Genomic DNA, 5910 nt, shown 5'->3' on the forward strand with positions numbered 1-5910 from the left:
ATCCATTGCCCTTTTTAGATTTTCTAACCTACCTGCCCGATTATGGGATCTGACATTCCACGCTCCGATCCGTAGAACGCCAGTTTTTTTTCTCCTGATAACGACGTCCTCTTGAGTAGTCCCCGCTCGGAGATCCGAATGGGGGACTATTTTACCTCCGGAATATTTTACCCAAGAGGACGTCATCATCATTTAATCATACAGTAAAGCTGCATGCCCTCGGGAAAAATTACGGCTGTAGTTTCCCCTTGTTTTCAGCCCTTCACAGTACCAGAACGGCAAGGCCATTTTGGTTAATGTTACAATCATCCAGACTGTTCCCCTGCAACTACTGAAAAGGCTGCTGCCCCTCTTCAGGAACCACACGTTTGTCTGGCCCCTCAACAGATTCCCCTCCGTTGTGGTGCACCTATGGTACAGCTATCTGTATCGTTGAGGCACGCAAACCTCCCCACCAACGGCAGGTGTGGACGATCGGTCGGCTTTCTCGACCGATGGCAGTTTCAGTGTTCACAGAAAGAACCTACCTGACCGATTAGTAATATACGAAGTCTGACAAAATTTATTTACGATTTTCAACATTGTCTTAATACAACCACACAAAGCCGACGCTGTTTCTGTATCTTGGGCTTGTAATTAATTCAAGGAAATAGCAGAGGAATGCAAATGCAGGAGAACAGCACTCGCTTCCACTATCTCGCATTCGTCCATGATGTGGCTCGTGTGAACACTCGTGGCCTTAAAATGTGGTGCCGTAAACATTACCGGGTAAAAGCGCCCGTCAGTGTTGTTACATAAGTGGCTGCAATTCATGTGTCCGCGATGTTGCCGAACAACATTCTCGGACCATTTTGTCGGCAATATGCAATTTTTTTATGTCCCTTGTAAATATACCTCAAAACGTAGAAACAACCACACTGATAACAACGCATTGTCCAACGATTGCTCGGACTCGGTAAGTATGCCTATGGTCAGTCTGAAAGAACAAAGAAGCAAACATATAGCTTACTTTCTCGTTGGCGAAAAACAAAACTCCCTTTTTTAAAGCTTACAGAGCAGAGTATTTAACTCAGTACTATGAAACCAAAGGCATTAAACTAGGAAGACAAGTGTGCAGACGAGATGCCCATCAGGCGCTGGCCCCTGTTTAAGAGATCGGGCAGGCCGCTGTAAATAAACTATGTGAAGCGGTGGCCCACATCGGAAAAGCGGCCATTGCGACCTCGTTAGGCGTGCCATCTAATCCTTTCGCTTCGTCCTACACGCAGGCCCTACATAACCTCGAGTAACGGCAGGTTGACGGCACATTCCGTTCATTTACTATTAAACAAGGAGGATGATCGTTGGGACAGAGTTCCTATCCACTAATGTCACGCTTGACATCCTAAAGCCTGCATCTCGTGGTCGTGCGGTAGCGTTCTCGCTTCCCACGCCCGGGTTCCCGGGTTCGATTCCCGGCGGGGTCAGGGATTTTCTCTGCCTCGTGATGGCTGGGTGTTGTGTGATGTCCTTAGGTTAGTTAGGTTTAAGTAGATCTAAGTTCTAGGGGACTGATGACCACTGATGTTAAGTCCCATAGTGCTCAGAGCCATTTGAACCATTTTTTTTTTTTTTTGACATCCTAAACTTCTGATCAACAAACGGTCGTGTGCGTATTTTGCTGTTGCATTTCATCTGGCACGCAAATCGCCTGATCTTAATTACTGTGACTATTTGGGACGGTGGGTGGTACGTATAAACCAGCGAACCCACAGTTCAGTAACTCTGGGGAATCTCATCACCAGTGAAAGGGTTTCACTGGATATGACATCACTGAAGAAACTTGTGGGGTTTCTTCCACTAGGACGGAAATGGTTTTATATGGTATTAGCGCGATGTCTCTAGCCAGTGTCTAATTGTTTATTTGGTGTGCTTCCGTGAAGGGGAGAGAGAGGCCGGTATATTTCGATACAGAACCTATGTAACTACTGTAGATAAAACTACAAGGTATAAAACGCACATTGTGGGGGCTCCTCAAGACAGTTTCTGTTGTTCACCAAATACTGTGAACAAGTTTCGTTGTTAACGGTTTTGAGTCGTGTTTATTTATCTTTATTCATTCTAGGGTCATCTCACAATAATATAAGATTTACAAAGGTAGTACAGTCCAAATCAATAAGCCAAAATAACGTACTTTATGAGGATAGGAGAGGTAGTCTACGAGGATAGGACAAGTGTTCGGCCGTGGGCGTGGTTAAGGAACCATCCTGGCATTTACCCTAGAGATGTAGGAAAACCACGGAAAACTCAATTAAGGATGGCCGGTCAAAACAACTCCACCCTCCCAAACATGAGGTTAGTGTCTTAACAGCTGCTCTGCCTCATAACCTTGTAATAAAAAACATAGTTCCGCACTTCATTGCCACATACACACGCTAAGAACACCCAGTGGTGTCTCCTGGACTGTGAAGGTGCACTGTGCCTCTTCCACTCAAAAATCCACTCCTGCCACGTTCAGTGGCCCTCAGTGCACGAAAAACACTGAGTCAGCAGACATTACTGTCACGCGTTTTACATCTTGACACGCGACTTTCCTGAGAAATCAGTTAACCACAATCAAATACCGACAGGCGACGAAGTGTTGTAGTTGCCCCCTTTCATTAATACCCACTACCCTAAGTCTTCTAATTAATCTTTAATTGTGCGTATGGATTGCCTATGAAGAATGTTTTAGCTGTCTTTTTAAACAGATGTATTTCAGTAATCTTTTTCATTTCCTTTGGCAATATATTATGCAATTTTATCCCCTTATAAAAATGCGGTTTTGAGTTTTTTGTTTGTTTCTGCTGGGTAAATGTAATTCCAAACTGGCTCTCGTTGCATGATTGTGCATAGAGCTATTAGTGAAGTATATAGTGATGTTTTCCCTGATATGCTCCACATATTGGTAAACGTATTCACTTGGTGAAGTAAGTAAGGAGGGCCAATTTTTTAAATAGCTCTTTACAATGAGCCCGACTGTTACTGCCAATTATTATTCTGAAACCTCCGTTCTACAGCTTAGAAACTGTGTCCATGTTTTGTGCCTTCGATCCCCAGAAAAAAATCCCGTGGCTAAAAATTAAGTGTACGTAGACATAGTATGTCGTCACAAGGCATAGGCTGCTACAAACAGATGCCAACATTATAAGAACATAACCTGCTGATGACATCCTTTTTACCAGTAACTTTGTATGTTCGTTCCAAGTTATATGAGAATCAGTGATCATTCCTAAAAATTTAATTTTTGTTGCACAATCTACAGATTTATCATCTGTGCTTAATCTGTATACTGCTTGTTTTCTTTATGTTCATCGTTAACCTGTGGGTTTCATTTGCTTTCTATAACGGAAGTTCTGATGTTCTATCAGTGACTGTGAAGTTGCTGTCATCACTAAAGAGAATTTCTTCTCCGTGTTTTAACGCTGTCTGGAAAGTCACAGATATAGAGGATGTTTCAAAATTACATTGACAAACTTCGAGAGGCTATAGACGGTATGTTGAGGAACAAAATGAGAATTGGTACCTACGTTGCTGCACAATTTACGGATTTATCATCTGTGCTTAATGTGTGTACTGTTTGTTTTCTTTATGTTCATCGTTAATTTATTACATACTGTCCAGCCGTAAACAACCTTGAGGGTTTCATTTGATTTCTATAATAGAAGTTCTGATGTTCTATCAGTGACTATGAAGTTGCTGTCATCAGCAGAAAGAATTTCTTCTCCGTGTTTTACACTGCCTGGGAAGTCACAGATATAGAGGATGTTTCAAAATTACATTGAGAAACTTCGAGGGGTTGTAGACGGTATCTTGAGGAACAAAATGAGGATAGATACCCGCGTCCGGAAACGTCATTCAGCGGCGGAACAGAACGTCGAACATGTAGGCGCCATGGCCTGTTATGTGTGTATATATAGGGCGATTCAGTGATGATGTTACAACTGTCAGGGACGATGGAGAAGGATAAATGTGTCGATTTTAGGTGAGAAACCCTCGTCCGGAAACGAACGAGTCGAAAGTTACAAACGAAAATCTTTATGATTCCTCTGACAGTGGAATAAATGTTCCGGTACTGTTGTTGCTAAGTTTGTAAGGTAGGCAAATTTCAGAGGTGGTAGCATGGACGAAAACATGAAAAAAGTGCAATAAACATGGTCTCTAAAATACATACTACGAGTGGTATGAGCCCTACTTGTTCGATAGTGGTGATGTGTTTCACGATAGCGAAAATGAGTAACTGCTCTTAACTCCTCAGGTATGCATTTCAGAGCCCATGTTTACTGGACTTTTTTTCTTGGTTTGCTCCACACTACTGCCTCTGAAAGAGTATGATGTATGTATTTCGAGTTACTTTCATAATGGGCAGTTTGAACTAAACTGTATTATTGATGACATTTCCTAATTAATGCTTCAATTTACTTGACTGTGTACTCACATCTAGCATTCGCTTTATACATGTGTACAAAGAGCCTAACGGTAACACAGTACGACGCAGAGAAAAATTTCGGAAGGGACCATCAATTTTGAATGTATTCATTGTCGATATGCTCGTATGCGATGAAAATTGATAAGTAATCGTATACTAGTCGCACTCATAGTTTAAACCGATGTAATTACATCTTACTTTGTGTAGATGCCTTGCGTAAAAATCTCAAAATATGTACGTCTATTGCTTCTTTGCGAATAATATACTTATTTTTCGAGCAATGAGTAAATGTGCACGTATCTTCTTCTTTCACAGTTTTTTTACTTTGGCTCATATAACTGCCAATTATTAACATTTCCGCGTCTTATATTTCTATTTCTGTTAAAGATTTGCCGCATTGGTCCAGACTCTGTTAATCTAAACTTTATTCAATCGCTACTGAAATTCCAGTATTTTCAGATGTAACGAATATGTTACATTGGTTGTTCTGTGATCTATTATTGCAAGGTTTGATCATCAGTGTAGGTATAGACTAGATGTGTTGAATAATTCTTCTGCTAGAGTCGACGGTGAGGACGAAATTAATTTTTAGTCTTATGTTACTAAATAACGTATTTATTTTGTTTAACGTGACGTCAACAATAGTAATATCGCATATGTAGTGCTGAACTCGTACTGGGTTTGGGGTAGCTCTTGTATGTGGAGTTAGTTAACTGTCTTAGTTTATTTATAATGTTGTCAAACAACGTCGATCATTCACAAATAGTCGTTTAATTAAAAGTGATACTTGAACAGTGTGAGGAAATATATAAAGATTTTGCATTAACACCTGTCCAAGCTTCAACAGTTTTCGTTGGATCTCAGAAGATGTGACTACTTTTTAATTTAGTTGTAATTTGATCGGTGCAGGAAACATCTGTAGCTACTGGTGACTGTAATGTATAGGCAAACCGCTTAACACCAAAGCAGGAAGGGATGCCTGCGATGATAGGCAGACAACTGGATAGGTGTGCACCGCCAATACTTGTTATGAAACCCGTTTCCGGGGCCGAGATATCTAGCGAACGCCTGTAGGGTGATGCTAGATTCGGAGGTAGCTAGTTTGACTCTTGATGGTGCAAGAAATTATCGTCGCCAGCATTTGGCCGGTAAGGGAAGGAGATGTTGTGACATGAAGTTCTTGATCGCCAAGCTTTCTGCCAGTTATCTGGACTAAATTCGAAAACTTCTTTGCTGTCTTACATGTAGATAGGGAATGCGATACTGTTGATGGTGATCAATCAGTCATATATGGAGGTTAGTCGCAGAGGTCCCCCTGATACTATTCGAGAGGGGTAGGCTGTTGACGGGCGTACTCAATAGGTTATCAGATATGTGAGTGGCTCGAAGATCTTTTATGCAAAAGAGCGCAATACGTTTGTTGTGCACGGGGAGTATTCATCGCACACAAAGGTACCGTCAGG

The sequence above is a fragment of the Schistocerca serialis genome, chromosome 2 (assembly GCF_023864345.2).
Source record: "Schistocerca serialis cubense isolate TAMUIC-IGC-003099 chromosome 2, iqSchSeri2.2, whole genome shotgun sequence".
In the NCBI taxonomy this organism is placed as follows: Eukaryota; Metazoa; Arthropoda; class Insecta; order Orthoptera; family Acrididae; genus Schistocerca; species Schistocerca serialis.